A 20,233-nucleotide genomic window follows, 5' to 3' on the forward strand; every position below is an offset into this window, starting at 1 on the left:
TCGGGTTCTGGCCGGCCAATGTGCGAAGTGGCCGCTGCGCTGCGGCCAATGTGAGAAATGGAATGAATCATGTAACATTCATGTATATTCTGGCCGCAGCGCAGCGTCCAAATGTATCGCAACTTAATTTAATGAAATTAAGCCGGCGGCAATGAAACAGATTAAGCCGCCGGCTTTTGCTCTGCCTCTCTCTCCTCCCCCCGCCTCTCTCTCCTTCTCTTATTATGGGCAGCACTCGTGTCCCCCTCCAGAGTCGTTCGTCGCACCAGGGAAGCAGAGCAGGGAGGCTGCAGACATTGCTTCTGCCAGCACCCGCTCTGCAAGAACGGCAGGATTCCCTGCCGCGACGAACAACTCTGGAGGGGACACGCGTGTTCCCCCCCGCTGCCCATAATAAGAGAAGGAGAGAGAGGCGGGTCGAGGAGAGAGAGGCAGAAAAAAAGCCGGCGGCTTCATCTGCTACATTGCCGCCGGCTTAATTTCATTAAAATAACTAAGTTGCGATACATTTGGCCGCTGCACTGGGGCCAGCAGATACATTAATGTTACATGATTCATTCCATTTCTCACATTGGCCGCAGCGCAGCGGCCACTTCGCACATTGGCCGGCCAGAACTAGAAGTGGCCAAACTTTGGGTTCTGGCCGTAACATGTACAAGTGTGCTCCTAAAATTGTACACAAGTAGATCATTGTGACTTGCTATTTTTTTAAAGTAGCTCACAAGCCGAAAAAGTGTGGGCACCTCTGCATTAGATGTTCCAGTGTGAAGGTCACATGCAACTTTGATGGAGTGATTAGCAGTTTGTGGCTATGAAAAACTCCTCCCCTATCCAATGATCACACACATGAAGTAGTCGGGGTCAGGAGAAGCTGGGATAAGCGCACAGTTCAGTCCCCTGTGTGAAAAAGGACAAAAGGTGCGTACACACATGCAACTATAGTAGTTTGAAACGAACGTTCCCCGATCATTTCAAACGACGATCGTTTAAAAGAAACAGCCAACGATCATTAAGTCAAACTATGGACGAGTTAGATCGTTACAAACGAAAGATCTGTCCTGGCAGATTCTTTTAAACGACGATCGTTAGCAAAAGTAGTACATCGTTAAGAAACGGTCATTCGTAGTAGGCAAGACGTGCGCACTTCGTTTTATAGTCACAGCACATTAAATTTTCCCCTCGCGATGTAACGTTTGTTCTATGATTGTGCCCCAAATGCGCACGGAAGCGCGTATGATGTGAGCGAGGCCTTAGTGTCGGACATTAAGATCCTTCCTAGTATGGGGCAGACTTCTCCAAGGATCACCTGGTTCTACTCCAATGGGTCTTCTAGCTGGCACCATTTAAATCTAAATGGTGGTGCTATGCTTATTAATGAATACACTCAACACAGCTACTGGACAAATTAGTCAACCTTTGCATACATTCAGTGGCGTAACTTCAGGCATGCAGGCATGGCTAGTACCATGGACGCCATGCCTGCACCTATCTTGGACAGCTGTCTTTTGCCGTATGCCGCTGGCCGCTCGTGGCCGTGCTGTCTTCCATCCATGGCCACGCTGCCCTTAATCAGACCTCTGATCAGCGATGAAAGGACACATGGTACGTGGACACGAAGTTACTGCACATGCAGAAGTGTAGTCACTAGTCACTTCCCGTATGTGAAGCGCAGCCGCTGCGTGTGTACCATGTGCCCTCTCTCCTCACTTCACCGCCGATCGGAGTTTCAATGAAGGCAGCGTGGTGGTGGTGGATGACAGTGGCGGGCGGGCTGATCTGAAGTGTGACAAACTGTGAGTAGGGGGCACCACACTGCACCACACCCCCCTCCAATTTAGACAGGAAGATGTGCCCCCAGGATTAGGTAGGTCTCCCTTTTACCTCCCCCATATGCAGAGGACTTTCTAAAGTTCCCAGCAGCGCTGACAGGTGAGTAGTACCTGTGCCTTCTGCTCTGCACCACTCTGCATATGGTCGGGCTTGGGGGGGCACTCGGGGAGGCATAGGCATTCCCTCTATGCTCTGCGCCCAGTGGCTACTGCCTCCTGAGCCTCTCCCTCAGGCCTGGCCCTGAATGGAGTATTAACAAAGAACCACGGTTATGTTTCAGTTCTAGTGAGCAATCACAATCTTTTTGTTTCTATTAAAGGAAACTTTACCTGGAAAAAAAGCCCAGTTACTTACTTGGGGCTTCTTCCAGCTCCCTGAAGTCTTCCTGGTTCCTCTCCATCATCCCACACTGCTCAGCTCCCCCAATGTCACCCTCCGAACACTGGATGCGCAGTGGCATGCTTTGTGCCTCCAACACGCTCCTGTTGCCGAGAGCAATCTGTGCTTGCACGGTAAGAAAATAGCTACTGCGCATATGCAGGCTGCTGCTGGCCACGGAAGCATGATGGAGGAGGAGTGAGTCACCCAGCTTACAGAGAAGGACAGCAAAGGAATGGCAGAGTGCGGGATCATGGCGAGGGAGCTGGAAGACTTAAGTGTCCCTCTAATAAATACAGGTATTTTTTTTTTAATGGGATGTTTTGCAGGATCAAGCTTTTATAAAAAGGAGGGAAATCACACAATTTGGGTGGAATTATAATATATTAACCCCTACTGTGACTCATATTAAAGTGAACCTAAACTGATTTTTTTTAATAATAGGTAAATATTTACCTTAGTAGAAAGTCTCTAGATAGTTCTGAGGTTTTTCCTGTAGTTCTTGACCACCTGGATGGTCCTGAGGCTTCTCCCATCATCCTTGACCACAGCGATCCAGTGCTGAGACTCACTAAGCAAATTGGACAAGAGCTTGTGGGATTTGCTCCTTTGGCCACACTTTTCACCGTGTATGAGTGTAGCCACAATGCACCTGCTCGAGTCCTGATTGTATATTTGCATTAGCCTGGAGGCGCTTGTGTACACTTTTCCTTTATGCACGAACAACCTGTGCTAATGCACTGACACAGTTACTGCTCGTGCAGGCACAGTGTGGTCATGCCCATACACAGAGGGGAGTGCATCCACAAATTAGAAGAGGGTGCAAGAAAGCAGCAGTGGTATCCAGGAGTGCAAGGGAAGCCTCTAGATCACCCAGAGGCTTCCCTCTATCTTGGATTTTTTTTTACTCTACAGGTTAACTTTAAAAGTTGAGATGAGTGGGAAAAAGTCTTTAAAGGAAAATTATCAACTAAAATAACTTTTGTTGTTGTTGTATGCTGCATGTTAGGGGACACATTTCCACAAGTACTAGGAATAATTTGTTTCTTCACACAGCTCCGCCTCTCTGTTGTGCAATCACCCCGTCATTTCCAGATACAGAAGGTGTCAGCTCTGCAGGACTGCACCATGTTCCTGCACAGGGCGGTTGCTATCAACTCCTCAGTGTATAGTTTATTAATCACTTTTCTGAAATAATCTTATGCAGGTGGTGGTAAGGGGTTATGTTTCCAGAAATGTGAGTTTATTTTCTTTACTGCTCTGACTTTATAAAAGCATTATCAAGGTCTTTATCAGTGTGTCTCTTCCTCCCAGCCTGGACAGGACACAGCAGCCTAAAGGCTCATACACACGTCGGATTTTTCCCGAACGACGGGTCGTTTGAACGTCCCGTCGTTCAGTCGTCCGCACGCCAAATCGGGCATGTGTACAGACTGTCGTTCGGGTGATAAGACTGGTCTTGAGCGATCCGCCCGTTAAAAGCACAGGAACGTACAGGTTTATAAGTCTTACATAATGCAAAGTGAGCTATGATGGCACTGGATATCCAACAGCCTTTCATTGACCGAGACAACTTCGCTGTTCTCAGCACTTCACAGACCTTCAGTATAATTATTTGCTTACAACTGTGTATAAATTAGCCTTTATAGAGATCTCATAGTGTACAATGCAGTCAATGAACAAAATCTCCAAGGCTTTGTGAAATGTGTTCCTTAATTTTGTGTGGAGCAGCTGCATTATTGATACAATGAAGGCAATGTTTGCTTCCACCTTTGTGTGAACTGAATTGCCAAATGGTGCCATCTGCTGGCCAAAACTGATATTACACTGCATTTGTATTGGTGAAATGAAAATGTGAAATGTTCCCTTGTGTAAATCAACAACAACAACAACTACTATAAATATGCCACTAAAATTATGCCAAAGCCTTATTCTAAAAGTGTGACATTAAATCATGCCTTAAGTGATCTTACGCTGACTAGATGTAAGTATTTTCTTTTATAAGATTGTTGTAAATCCTGATCATCATGCTAAACTTCAAAAGGTGGATCAAGAGAACATTTTGCACATTAAGCTGATTAGGCCAAAAAGAAAACTAGTTATAGATAGATGATAAAGCCAATACATATAGCAGAAATAAACATAAACAACAAAGTAACAAACTAATAGATGAGCCTTACTCACTGGTTACATTACAAACATAATTTAAAAAAAAAAATTGGGATTTACCTTAACAGTCCATATAAACATACCGGTATACACATATCCTCTAAAACAGCGTTCCCCAACCCTGTCCTCAAGGCCCACCAAGAACACTGCATGTTCTGTGGAAATCCACAGAGGTAGTTAATCAGCTCTGCTGAGATACTAATTACCCCTCCCCCCCCCCCTCCCCCCTACCCTGTGAATGTTTGTAGTTTTCTGCAAAACATGTACTGTTGGTGGGACTTGAGGACAGGGTTGGGGAACTCTGCTCTAACATTTCAAGAACTTAAAGAGACTCTGTAACAAAATTTTCAGCCTTATTTCTTCTATCCAATAAGTTCAGAAAGAAAGAAAGAAAGAAAGAAAGAAAGAAAGAAAGAAAGAAAGAAAGAAAGAAAGAAAGAAAGAAAGAAAGAAAGAAAGAAAGAAAGAAAGAAAGAAAGAAAGAAAGAAAGAACGAAACTACAAAGCGAGGCTGATCTTCCAACATCCATATTCCCTCACGCATTAGATAATCTAAACAATGACTCCAACTTTAACTACGAGCGTAGAAGGTGGTAGCTCCCCAGAACTTATCGAACAGATATTGCTTATCGGATAGCCTTGCTGTGATTTGCTCCATTCTATAGATATGGGATAATTTAGCCAAGAACTCTGAAATACTAGGTGGATGCCGATCCCTCCAAAGCTTAGAAATCACTGTGCATCAGTTAGAAAATGATTTACTAAGCGTTGTACGTGAGCTTTTGCCTTTGGAAAGGGGTGACCCAAAACACAAATCCAAGGAACTTTAGGGAGAGATCCAATCTGCCAGCAGGCCCTCCAACATATAGGAGAAACTGTGGGGTAATATTTATTTAAATGTTCTGGAGTTCTGTACCACATCATCATAATTTTGTAAATATTTTCTTTCGTCAAAACACAAATAGAGGTCTTGGCAGCATTAACCAATATTTGGCAGCACGGTGGCATAGTGGTTAGCGCTCTCGCCTTGCAGCGCTGGGTCCCCGGTTCAAATCCCAGCCAGGGCACCATCTGCAAGGAGTATGTATGTTCTCCCCATGTCTGCGTGGGTTTCCTCCGGGTACTCCGGTTTCCTCCCACATCCCAAAAACGTACAGATAAGTTAATTGGCTCACCCCTAAATTGGCCCTAGACTACAGTACTTACACTACATAATACATACATAGACATATGATAATAGTAGGGATTAGATTGTGAGCTCCTTTGAGGGACAGTTAGTGACAATACAATATATATATACTGTACAGCACTGCGTAAGATGTCGACGCTATATAAATACTAAATAATAATAATAATCTTAGACCAAGTTTCTATCTCTGTAGTGTACAGCTGCAGGCATGGATAAATGATAACTGGTTGAAACTGAATACTGACAAAACTGAAGTCCTTTTTGTCCAAAGCCAGTGCTCGCCGTCAAAACAGCTCTATCCTAAAGCAACACCAATCAGGATTGGGAATTCAGACATAAACAGCTCCAACCTTGTGCGCAGCCTTGGCAATGAGAAAGTTCATGACGCTCTACCCCCAACCATCATACCAATCGGTGCAGGGTCAGGCAAGCCAAGCCATAGCAGGACAAATGTAGAAAGGAGGATCCGCAGACCAGAACAGGTTGAGGTAAAAAAGGCTGATAAGTTTATTCGAAAAAATCCACAGATCAACTGACGCGTATCGGGCCTACCATCTGCCCTTAGTCGTAGTTAAAAGTGAACCTGTACAAGAGGAAGTTTATATGTGGCCGGGGGAGAGAAAACTCCACCCCCGGGAACACACAAGCTGCCCCTTAAAGAGACATACATCCCCAACATTTACAATACAAAAATACAATGATAACATCAAAAGTATTATATAAAAGATGTAAAAAAGCGTTACCACTGAAAAACGACATAGTTAAATATTAGCGGGAAGGAGGAAGAAGAAAAGACAGCAATAGCAATTCACATAAATTGATAACTAGACACAATATGTAATCAAAAAGAGGAACAGAGGGATTTCAATATGTGTAGACTAAACTCAGATCCCACCTCTTATTAAGACCCTGTGGTATACGGGTACCTTGCCTATGAATCCAAAAAGCTTCACGTTTCGAGTTTTCTCTCCCCCGGCCACATATAAACTCCCTCTTGTACAGGTTCACTTTTAACTACGACTAAGGGCAGATGGTAGGCCCGATACGCGTCAGTTGATCCTGTGATTTTATTGCACTGTCTGTGGATTTTTTTCGAATAAACTTATCAGCCTTTTTTACCTAAACCTGTTCTGGTCTGCGGATCCTCCTTTCTACACTTGTGCGCAGCCTTGGCGTACTAATCGATGGGGAATTGAGTTTCAGAAACCAAATTTCATCTGTAGTTAAATTTTCCTACTTTCATCTGAAGAACATTGCAAAGATTACACATCTGATTCCCCCAGAGGATCTTCCAACCCTAGTTCACGCCTTCATCACATCACGGCTGGATTACTGCAATGCCCTCTATGCTGGCCTCCCCAAAAAGGACCTGCCTCGCCTGCAATTAGTGCAGAATGCTGCTGCCAGATTGCTAACAAACCAGCCTCGCCACTGTCACATTACACCGATCCTTCGCTCACTGCACTGGCTACCAGTAAAATGGAGAATACTCTTCAAGATTGGACTGCTGACATTCAAATCCCTGCATAATCTGGGCCCTGGATACATGAAGGACTTGCTGAAGCTGCACCATACCTCTCACAACCTCAGATCAGCAAGTTCTATAAACTTGGTCACTCCCAGAGTGAACCTCAAAAAATCTGGAGACAGAGCCTTCTGTCATGCTGCCCCTACTCTTTGGAACTCCCTGCCACACCCAGTAAAGACAGCACCATCCCTGGAGCTATTCAAATCCAGACTGAAAAGCCACCTGTTTAGCCTGGCATTTCCAGACTTATAAAATTCTTCCTCTGTACCACGATGGTCTGAGCCATGCTTATGCGCTTTGAGTTCTACGGCAGAAAAGCGCTTTACAAATGTTATTTGTTGTTGCTGTTGTAGTAGTGCCACAAGCCTCATCCCAGTAAAGCATATATACACGCTACAGTATGAGTAGGAGCATTTACCCATGTATAAGGCAAAGAGATGAATCCCTTTTGTTGAGATTCTTGCTCCCGCATTGATTTTAGATCCGACTTTCTGGGAAATACCAAAGTAAGCGACAGAGATCTGAGATAATTCCGAATCTGCATATATTGCAAAAGTAGGCATTGTCTAGTTGTATTCTCTCTTTAAGAACATCAGTGGAGTATAATTTATAATCAAAATGGTCTAGAATATCCTCTACAAAGCTTATTCGATGCATATGCCATTTGGAAGCAACTGAGTAAATAAGTCCAGGAGCAAAGGCCCAGAACAGGCTGTAAGGTAGAATCTTGAGTAAATAGGACAATTTTTCACTTCAAAGTGTGCTATAGGTGTAGATTGTTGACCACGGATGAAAGCACTTAAAGAGACTCTGTAACAAAATGTTCAGCCTTATTTCTTCTATCCTTTATGTTCCTATACCTGTTCTAATGTGGTCTGGATTACTGCAGCCTTTTCTAGTTGCACTGTTTCTGTAATATATCTAATCTTCTTTTCCTTTGTCAAGCTTTGTCAACCCAGGGAGGAATGGGCTGCCTCTGTTGTAATGAATACAAGTTATGCACATATATATATATATATATATATATATATATATATATATATATATATATATATATATATATATATACATATACATAAACATCACTTCCTGGTTACCGGCTATGATTTTTGTTTGTAAACATTGCCGTGGCGGGTAGCGGTAGAAATGGCAAAGAGGGATCCAGAATCACAGTGACTCGAGTGGGATGTTTTTTATTGTACAAATCGGACAGTACAGATTCTCTTTAAGCTGGTTGTGGGATGTCTTTATTCCAAGCCCAAATAGCAGAGCTAGGGTGCCACGGAGAAAATTGACTGATTTACATCTGAGACCAAGTAGCATGCAGAAATGTAGACAACCAAGCAACCATCTGCCTCATTTGACAGGTCACATAATAATTAAATAGATTTGGTACTGAAAGACCCCCAAACTGCCTTTGATACGAACAACAAGTGACCTTATGGTCACGGAACACACATCAGGTTGCACTTAATGACATTAAATAACCACATGTTAATTAATGTCAAAAAACTTTAGGATAAATAATGAGGGAATTGAGTCAGACGACCACATTGGTTTTTGTATAAAAATATCAAAAATGATTTATTATTTTGTCAGAAAAAAGTATTATTTAGACACTACAAAAACATACAACACATTTACATAAATAACAGGAGTCACCAAAAAATCCCACCCAAACCCGCAAGCATAACCAGCCATATACACCAACCACTGCATGCACAGCCACTATCACAACTATGAGCAGGCAGGGGCGCCTAAAGCCACTGGCACTAAAGGCAGCTGCTTGGAGCGGCATGAAGGGGGGTGGGCGTGCTGCTGCGGGGGAGACTGCGGCTGATCGGCGCAATTGCAATCAGCTGCGGCTGCTCTGATCGTGGTTTATTTACACCACGTGCTCTGCCGCCTGTATCCACGCCCCCCGCCCAGGCCCAGCCAATAGACTTGCAGCCAGGAAATCAATAGAGTCCCACCCACTCCACCTCCTCCTAATCTCCTATCCCGCCCCTCTCCTAGCAGCAGCCGCACGATTTGCTTACTGCGTGCGTGCGGTGCCGCTTCTAACTCCGCCCCCCGCCAGCCAGAAGTTCGGGTCCCTGGGCTTCCCGCTGTCTGACCCATTGAAGCTTCCCCTGTGTCCCCATGTTTCGAGCAGGCAGAGGTGAGCTGCAGGGGGGAGACTGGGATCAGCGCAGCAATGCTGATCAGTGCAGGAGAGAGAGGAGGACAAGGCAGCTGTGCACTGTGAGCCCAGAGCTGTGTATATCAGGATTGTAACACATGAGCTGTAGGATGCTGATATACACAGCTCTGAGCAGCACACAGTGCACAGCTGCCTGTCTGGAGACTGACACACATCCCCTGACCCTTGCTGCTCTTATCAGCTCTGCTGCTGCCAGATTGTCACTCCTGATAAAAAACCCTTGCTGACCTCACGTGCTGGGGGGAAGAGACGCTATATACAGCTGCATACATGCTGACAGTGGGGGGAAGGGTGGGGGAGATGAACAAGGGCACACAAAGTAAGAGCAATTATCTAGGACTTTGCTCTGGGTGCCCATACATCTAGCCACGATAGGCAGATCAACCAAGAGACAGATTTCTCTCTGAACGAATCTGATCAGAGAGAGATCTGTCAGCTGCCCATACACCACAGTCTGATTCCCGATCAATTTCATGCTGAAACTGATCAGGAATTGGTCTTGTGACGCCGCATCTGACCGCTCGACGCTATCCCCTAATGTAAAGTGTTCTCCCAGGTGCCCTGTGCAGTATAGGTTACCTGGCAGTGTCCGTCTGCCTCACATACATGTGCCCTACATGGTTGCCGGCGTATACGTGCGTGTGTATGTGACATCACACAGGCTCGCACATATACGCTGGTAACCACCCGGGACGTGTGTATGTGAGGCAGTGCGGAGACGGAGCCATTGGTGGACACAGACAGGTAACATATACTGCACGTTACCATTATTTTTTGGTGAAAGATTGCTGCATTATGATTATTTTCTGCTGAAACATTGCAGCATTATGATTATTTTCTGCTGAAACATTGCAGCATTATGATTATTTTATGGTGAAACATTGCTGCATTAATGTACCCCTGACGCCAGTATTTATAATATGTTTTCCTCCCTGGTGCTGTGTGACTAGCAAACAGCGTCATCCTTCCACCTCCAGCACTCCCTGCGGCCCCCGTTCTGACATCACATATGGGCAGGGAGGAAGTGGCAGTTCTTCCTCCCTGTGCCCGTGCCCAACTCAGCCCCTTCCACCTGCCGCTTTAGTTCCCGTTATGATCTGCTGCAGACAGCGCGCAGGGGAGCTGCGCTGTGTGCGGTCTTGTGGTGATTGAGGTTGGAAGGCTATTCGACCTCAATAATCACGTCCACACACAGCACAGCTCCGCGGCCTGCTGCACGCAGTGTTTCATGAGCGGAACTAGAGCGTCAGGTGGAGGGGCTGCATTATGGATGGGCAGAGGGGACAAGGAACTGCCACTTTCTCCCTGTCCATATTTGACGTTCTGCTCAGTCGAAGATTACGACTGAGCAGAATGGGGTCTACAGGGGGCACAGGAGGGGGAGGATGGTGCTGTGTGCCAGTCACACAGCACCAATAACGTAAACGATATTAAAAATATCGGGACCAAGGTCTGGGTCAGGGGTACTTTTATATTATTTTCATGGGGGGGGCAATATGGACGGGGGGGGGGGCGCCACAGGTTTTCTTGCCTGGAGTGACAAAATGGCTAGAGGCGCCCCTGACTATGAGTATTGAATGACCAAAGTGCAATTTTCACACTATATTAGTGGTACCACGTGTATATTTTAACCTGAATAATAATGGACACAGCGCTTGGATCAAACTGATGCTAAGCAACAAGCCATGCAATTGAAGTTCAGTTAGTGACTATGCAAGCAAGTCTGAGCAGCTGTGAGCAAGAATGCATTCAAAATGCTAGCCAATCCGAAGCAGGAGCCATCAATAATTAAGCAGCAGACATGTGCACATGTAAAAAAAGGTCTTGGTCAAGATTAGTAAGCAAACATATGTATGAAGATTAGTTCTTAATCAGAAATGGATGCAGATCATCAAGGAGTCATAGTAGATGCATCAGCATATTCCATAACAGCAAAAAACCTGCTCTCCAGAGACTCATATGTCAAAGTCTTGCATGTGTAGATGGCGTCAAGCAAATGATACATTCAAATTACTGATGCACATGTGACCAATCCTGTGTGATAGAGTGGCATGATGTCCAGCCATACGTGGCTACCATCCAGGTGAAGGGGCTACGGGGATGTCCTACTGCCCAGAGTACAGATCAATCCTTGGATAGGTGGACCATGCAGAGTGGTTTTAAGGTTGGATGTTGGCAGGTAGTAGCTCTGCAACTTAGCGGTAAGGAGAGGGAGTGATGTGATGGCGGCCCTCAGTAGCACCACGTCGGGAGACCCGACATGTTTCGCTGGCAAGCGACCAGCTTTCTCAAGAGAGGCGTGGTTCAGTTTACAGCATCCTATCAGAACTTCTTATAGGTCCGACCTGGAAGGTCTTCTGGATGTGCGTCACGCTCCAGCGCGACCATCCAATCACCGCCCGCCCACCCCCAACGCGAGGACATTAGACACTCGCAGCTGAGGCTTGGGCGGCGCAGGACAGGAGGCGCACTCGGCATACACCCACAACTTCCGCAATCCGAAATCCAACATATTTCGAAATCCGAAATCCAACATATCCAGCGCTAACAGCGCGAGGAGGGGAAGGGAGGAAACCTATGGAGCGTGATAAGTGGACCCAGGTACATAGACATTCGTACAAACTGAGTGTTGTAAACATATACATAACACAAAAAGGAAAAAAATATATATATACTCATTAATACAATATCTCCATATATATTTGGCCAAAATACACCTTTCACCAATCAAAAACACATATCCACTTGGACATAAATAACTTTTTATCAAAGGCCAACTATTAAAGCCTAAATCAGCACAAGATATGCTGTAAATATATTCAGGGGAGTGGCTAATTACACGCCCCCCCCCCCAAACAAACAAATCAGCAGTGGATAAATATATAGGGATCCCCCCCTCCCAAAAAGAAAGAGGAGGGGGGGAAGAAAAGCACACATAAATTCCCCCAAAATCACAAATATGGGGGAGAGAAAAGGAAGGTGATAAGCATATAGCGAAACACACAAAATGATGTGTGTATGCAGTGGGACACCCCAAAAACACGCACAAAGAGGCGGGTTTAATTAATGTCATTAGCCACATGTATTAACCATTTCAGCCCGTGGGTATTTTTCACCTTATGCATCAGAGCAATTTTCACCTCCCATTCATTCGCCAATAACTTTGTCACTAATTATCACAATGAATTGATCTATATCTTGTTTTTTCTGCCACCAATTAGGCTTTCTTTGGGTGGTACATTTTGCTCAGAATTATTTTTTTCCAAATGCATTTTAAGAGGAATATTAAGAAAAAATTGGAAAATAAATCATTATTTCTCAGTTTTTCCGGCCATTATAGCTTTAAAATAATGCATGCTACCATAACTAAAACCTATGTATTTTATTGGCCCATTTGTCCCGGTTATTACACCATTTAAATTATGTCCCTATCACAATGTATGGCATAAATATTTTATTTGGAAATAAAGGTGCATTTTTCAGTTTTGCGTCCATCACTACTTACAAGCTTCTAAAAGTTCAGATCCTTAGGTAACTATTTATGTTTTGTTTTTTTTAATTGTAATTTTTTTTTTAAATAAATAAAAAAATTATTTGGGTAATTTTTGGTGTGAGAGGTAAACAGTTATTTTTAAATGTAATAATATGTGTTTATTTAATAAAAAAGGTATGTGGATGTAGTTTAACTATTTGGCCACAAGATGGCCACAATCAAAAATAAAATGTTTAGTCCTGGAAGCGAACGCTCTCGCTTTCAGGAAGTATAAAGAGGACAGGAAACTTTTTTTTGCTCAGAAAGACCGCTGCCTCTGATAAGAAGCCATCGGTTTTTCTGCCGGGGACTTAGACCAATGAATGTTAAGATGCGTGCAACAGCACAGCAGCAGCAGCCGCCTGGATGGGACAATCAAGTCCAGGTGGCAGGAATGGTTAAATAAATGTACTAATAAAATCCATAAAGGATACAAATTCAAAAATGATATGCACACCTATGTATATATTCGACCAGGGGCACTAATTACCACATAGTTCAAGGCTAGCAGTTTATTATCTTCAAATTAACTTACACCATCCTTAAAGGGAACCTAAGGTAAGAGGTGTAAGGAAACGCGGAAAGGCCGCTGTCTCTCGAGGTGAGGCGGCCGTTTCCGCGTCCAGCATGGCGTCACAACGCGGAAAAAACGCCGCATGCCGCATAGGCAGTGCGGCGGAATCCGCATTGGTAACGGCGGAATCCGCATCAGAGGCGGCCCCCGCACTAGATACATTGCATGACAGTACTGGTGTGGCTGGGACTGATAGTCCACCAAGATTCAGACTTACACGCGCGCGAGCACAGAGGCAGAGTTTAAATAGCAGTTAGAAGGGAGTCGGCTGACCAGCTGGGTCAGCTGACAAATTCCATTGCTCTCATTGGACCAGCAATTAGGGAGGTCCTGGAAAGGTCCTAGAGTATATATACTGCTGGTTGTTCACTTGCTCTTTGTCTGGCGTGCAATCACATATGTGGGAGCACCCAGATCCGTAGTCAGATCCGCAAGTGTGTCGGGACCAGCTGGAGCTGTAATCCTACACTTAGCTAGATTCTGTTGATAGCTAAAGTACTAGTTTGATTGTGATTATCTGTTATGACTTTTGCCTGCCTTGACTATCCTCCTGAACTCTGATCTTGTACTTCGATATTTCTGATACTCTGTTGCCGAACCCCGGCTCGTTCCTTGACTCTGCTTCTGCCTCCTGATTTTGTACCCCGATATATCTGATACCCCGTTGCTGAACCCTGCCTGTACTTTGACTCCGTCTTTGCCTCCTGATCTTGTACTTTATCTGTCCGTGTGTGTACGACCTGGCTTGTCCGACCTCGAGAACCGACCTTACCGTTAGAGGAGGTTCCTCGCTCTGTTAGCGACCCTTCCTCCTGAGGGTCACTTTCAGGCTATCCTTCCTACTATCAGTCTGACTCCTCCCGTCTTGGAGAGCTCAGGTCTGCGGAAGGAATCTGTGCAGTACTCCTTGCTGCACTGAGGCCTAGTCCTTAAAGTGTTACTGTTACACCAAACACTACACTCTACTCAGGTGAACAGAGGTTAGCTAGTATATCGGATTATCAGTGATACTGCAGATCACGTATAATCTGGTATACATCTGTATTCCCAGTGATTCTGCAGATCACTGGTAATCAGATCCTCTCTGTGCTTCACCGATCGTTACAGAACGCCAGACCAAAAAATGCAAATGGACGCACACACTGACCGTCTGGGCGCACTTGCCACTTCGGTGGAAAACATCAACCAAGTGCTGGGTAGCCACAAGACTATGATTGATGTCTTATCAGGCTCTGTGCGAACTCTCCAGACGTCAGTTGATTCAGTGCGATCCCCTCCCAGTGCTGACATACGTATGCCCGCCCCGTACCAGATAAATTTTCCGGCCACAAGTCTGACTTCCGAAATTTTAAGAGTAGAGTGTTATCGTACTTCGAGTTGAGACCCCGATCCTCGGGGACTGAGACCCAACGGGTCACCTTTATTAAAACTTTGCTGACTGGTGACTCCCAGTCATGGGCATACAACTTGCCTCCTACCGATACTGCTCTGACCTCGGTAGAGGAATTCTTTAAGTCCATGGCCGTAATTTACGACGACCCTGACCTTGCGTCAACCTCTGAGCGGAAGCTCAAACTTTTGCGGCAAGACGGGGGTTCAGTCGAGGATTACGCGGCAGAATTTCGCAGATGGTCAGTCACGGCCAGATTTGATAATTTTGCCCTCATGGATTACTTCTTGTCTGGGTTATCGGAGGAGGTCTCCGATTTAATGCTAACCTTGCCCGAGCCCAGGACAGTCGATAAGGCCATCACATCGGCCATTCGAGTCGACCGTCGATTACGCCATCAGAGGCAGATTCGGGGCAGTCACCGTGCCAGGGTAACATCATATGCGGCACCCTCCGCTGCACCCTTAGTAACACCATCTCCATCTGTCTCATCTCCTCCGGCCTTGCCTCCACCCGAACCAATGCAGATTGGTTGTTCGAAATTGACCCAGGTGGAGCGAAGGCGGAGAATGGCGGATCAACTGCCCGAACAAGTCGGGAAACGAATTTGCCTAGGAGTAGTGGGGGGTGACACCCTAGGCACGCCACTTGCACCCCTTAAAGAAAAGAAATTGCTTCTCCCTTGTACAGTTACATGGGTGAAGAAATCTGTGGCTACTGAGGCTTTCATTGACTCAGGCTCAGCGGCCAATTTTATGAACTTTGAGTTTGCTCAGGAGTTGGGTATTCCGCTCACTCCTGTGACACCCCCCATTCAGGTCACGGCAGTAGACGATTCCCCTCTGCAACGGGATCGTCCCCTGTCACAGACTCCGCAGGTGAAGGTCACGATAGGGGTACTGCATGGGGAACAATTACAGTTTTTTGTTTTACATATGTCAACCTCCACTATTATCCTAGGCATGCCTTGGTTACAAGCCCACTCTCCACAAATCGACTGGGCTCCGGGCCAGGTAACCAGATGGTCCGATCATTGTCATCAGCAGTGTCTGGGGAAGGTGACATTGGGTCAGACCAAGGTTTACGTGGAGGGTGTTCCCGAGGTATATTCCGATTTTTCTGATGTTTTTTGTCCCAAGTCTGCTGATCAATTACCTCCTCATCGCCTGTTCGATTGCCCCATTGATCTCCGTGCTGGTTGTATGCCCCCTAGGGGTCACCTGTATAACTTGTCCGGTCCCGAGACGTTGGCTATGCAGGAATACATTCGTGACAACTTGGCCAAGGGGTTTATTCGGCCCTCTCGGTCACCTGCTGGGGCCGGCTTCTTTTTCGTTAAGAAGAAAGACGGGGGTCTTCGACCTTGTATCGATTACTGAGGTCTCAATAAAATCACGGTGAAGAATCGCTATCCGTTACCATTGATAGACGACTTATTCACGCAGGTAACTACTGCTAAGATCTTTTCTAAGTTAGATCTGAGGGGGGCATACAACCTAATCCGCATTAGAAGGGGCAATGAATGGAAGACGGCCTTTAACACACCCGACGGGCATTACGAGTACTTAGTGATGCCCTTCGGGTTGTGCAATGCGCCAGCCGTCTTCCAGGAACTAATCAATGAGGTATTCCGGGAGGTATTGGGTAAATTCGTACTGGTATACCTCGATGATATACTAATTTACTCCAATAACCTCTCCGAACACAGGGTCCACGTGAAATTTGTCCTAAACAAATTAAGACAGAATAGGCTCTACGCTAAGGTGGAAAAGTGTATATTTGAAGTGACCACGGTCACGTTTCTGGGATATGTAATTTCCACCTCGGGCCTCTCAATGGATCCTGCCAAGGTCACAGCCGTGTTGGAGTGGCCACAGCCAGTGGGGTTGAAGGCCCTGCAGAGATTTTTAGGGTTCGCGAACTATTACAGGAGGTTCATTAAGGGATACTCCACGTTAGTTGCCCCCCTTACCAGTCTCACGAAAAAAGGGGCGGATACCAACCACTGGTCTCCTGAAGCCGTGGCGGCATTTGCTCTATTGAAAAAAATATTTTGCTCAGCACCAATTTTGAGGCATGTTGACACGTCCTTTCCCTTCATTGTGGAGGTTGATGCCTCAGAAGTTGGGGTGGGGGCGGTGCTGTCTCAACGGTCTGGGTTGCAGGGCAGATTACACCCATGTGCTTATTTTTCCCGCAGGTTTTCACCTGCAGAAAAAAATTATGATATAGGCAACCGGGAACTTCTGGCTATTAAGTTGGCATTTGAGGAGTGGCGCCACTGGTTAGAGGGGGCAGAGCACACGATCACTGTTTACACTGACCACAAGAACTTGGAATACATCGAGGGGGCTAAGAGGCTGAGTCCCCGTCAGGCCCGGTGGTCCTTATTTTTTACGAGATTCAGGTTCATAATCACGTACACTCCAGGCAGCAAAAACGTCAAAGCAGATGCCCTCTCCAGGTGTTTTGAACCTGAGACAGCACAGCCCCCCACTCCTGAATCCATCATCCCGCAGAAACTGGTGTTAGCCGCCACGGAGACTTGGGAGGATTGGACAGAGATTTTGGGTCCCTTTCAGCGGGATGTTCCTGAGGGGAAACCCAAAGGGGTCTTGTTTATCCCACTGCCATTCCGGTTACAAGTTCTGCAACTCTTTCACACCCACAAGAATGCTGGTCATCCTGGAGCGGCCAGAACGCAGGATCTGATTGCCAGGTGTGCTTGGTGGCCTTCCTTGGCAACAGATTGCAAGGAGTTTGTTAAGGAGTGTGCGGTATGTGCCAGGAGTAAACCCTCCCGGCTGGCACCTGTAGGAAGGTTGCAGCCTTTGCCCACCCCGAGTGAGCCATGGACCCACCTGTCCATGGATTTTGTGGGGGAATTGCCCAGGTCTGAAGGCATGTCTGTTATTTGGGTGGTAGTCGACCGGTTTAGCAAGATGGCCCATTTTGTGCCCCTGAAAGGACTCGCCTCGGCTCAAGAATTAGCCAAATTGTTTATCATTCACGTCTTCCGGCTGCATGGCATTCCGGAAGACATTGTGTCTGATAGGGGAGTCCAGTTTGTGTCTGGATTCTGGAGGGCATTTTGTCACCAAATGGGCATGAAATTGCCGTTCTCGTCAGGCTGCCACCCACAGACGAATGGGCAGACAGAACGCATTAACCAATCTCTGGAGCAATTCCTGAGATGTTACGTTGCAGAGGCACAAAGTGACTGGGTGAAATTTTTGCCCTTCGTGGAATTCGCCCAAAATAATTTAAAGAATTCCTCGTCTGGGTTTTCCCCATTCCAGATTGTAACAGGGAGGTCACCCAAATTCTTCCCTTTTCCAGTTGTCTCGTCCCCATTTCCTGCACTGGAGGATTGGCAGAGGTCACTCAGGGACAATTGGGGAATTGTTAAGGGGAATTTGCAGAAGGCGTTCCAGAGTCAGAAGGGTCAAGCAGATAAGAGACGGTCCGTGGAATGGAAGTTTCAGCCAGGAGATCTAGTCTGGGTGTCCACACGTCACTTGACCCTGAAGCAGCCATCTGCCAAACTGGGTCCCAGATTTGTGGGCCCATTTTCCGTGACTAAAAAGATTAACAATGTTACGTATACCATTGACCTTCCCACCAGCATGCGGGGGGTGAAGTCCTTCCACGTGTCCCTTCTTAAACCTGCAGTCCAGGTGGGTCCTACTCCTCCTCCTCCCGTGTTGGTAGATACCCAACCCGAATATGAAGTGGAAAAAATATTAGATGCTCGCAAGGTACAAAACTCGGTACAGTACCTCGTACATTGGAAAGGGTATGGCATCGAGGAGAGGCAATGGGTACCTGGGAACCGTATGCATGCGGATGAGTTGGTGAGGGAGTTTCATGCCTTACACCCCGAGAAACCTGGTGGGAGTTGTCCGGAGTCCACTCCTCGGGGGGGGGTACTGTAAGAAAACGCGGAAAGGCCGCTGTCTCTCGAGGTGAGGCGGCCGTTTCCGCGTCCAGCATGGCGTCACAACGCGGAAAAAACGCTGCATGCCGCATAGGCAGTGCGGCGGAATCCGCATTGGTAACGGCGGAATCCACATCAGAGGCGGCCCCCGCACTAGATACATTGCATGACAGTACTGGTGTGGCTGGGACTGATAGTCCACCAAGATTCAGACTTACACACGCGCGAGCACAGAGGCAGAGTTTAAATAGCAGTTAGAAGGGAGTCGGCTGACCAGCTGGGTCAGCTGACAAATTCCACTGCTCTCATTGGACCAGCAATTAGGGAGGTCCTGGAAAGGTCCTAGAGTATATATACTGCTGGTTGTTCACTTGCTCTTTGTCTGGCGTGTGATCACATATGTGGGAGCACCCAGATCCGTAGTCAGATCCGCAAGTGTGCCGGGACCAGCTGGAGCTGTAATCCTACACTTAGCTAGATTCTGTTGATAGCTAAAGTACTAGTTTGATTGTGATTATCTGTTATGACTTTTGCCTGCCTTGACTATCCTCCTGAACTCTGATCTTGTACTTCGATATTTCTGATACTCTGTTGCCGAACCCCGGCTTGTTCCTTGACTCTGCTTCTGCCTCCTGATTTTGTACCCCGATATATCTGATACCCCGTTGCTGAACCCTGCCTGTACTTTGACTCCGTCTTTGCCTCCTGATCTTGTACTTTATCTGTCCGTGTGTGTACGACCTGGCTTGTCCGACCTCGAGAACCGACCTTACCGTTAGAGGCGGTTCCTCGCTCTGTTAGCGACCCTTCCTCCTGAGGGTCACTTTCAGACTATCCTTCCTACTATCAGTCTGACTCCTCCCGTCTTGGAGAGCTCAGGTCTGCGGAAGGAATCTGTGCAGTACTCCTTGCTGCACTGAGGCCTAGTCCTCAAAGTGTTACTGTTACACCAAACACTACACTCTACTCAGGTGAACAGAGGTTAGCTAGTATATCGGATTATCAGTGATACTGCAGATCACGTATAATCTGGTATACATCTGTATTCCCAGTGATTCTGCAGATCACTGGTAATCAGATCCTCTCTGTGCTTCACCGATTGTTACAAGAGGCATATTTAATTTACTGTTAAACAATGCACATTGCCTGGGTGTCCTGTTTAGCCATAGACCCTAAACAAGCATGCGGATCAGAGATTTCTGACAAAAATCTGACAAGATTAGCTGCATGCTTGTTTCAGGTGTGTGATTTAGACACTACTAAACAGAAATACCAGCAGGACAGCCAGACAACTGGTATTGTTTAAAAGGAAATAAATATGGAAGCCTCCATATGTCTCTCACCTCGGGTTCTTACTATTACATGTGGTCCTTATTGAATGAATGTACAGGTATGTACACCAATTCTGCCAGATCCCCCAGCGCCATGTGCACACAGTCACATCACTGTGCTAATTTCAACAACACCTAACAATGCGCAGTACTCAGTGACATCAACCTGATA

This window comes from Hyperolius riggenbachi, chromosome 8 (genome assembly GCF_040937935.1).
Source record: "Hyperolius riggenbachi isolate aHypRig1 chromosome 8, aHypRig1.pri, whole genome shotgun sequence".
Taxonomy (NCBI): domain Eukaryota; kingdom Metazoa; phylum Chordata; class Amphibia; order Anura; family Hyperoliidae; genus Hyperolius; species Hyperolius riggenbachi.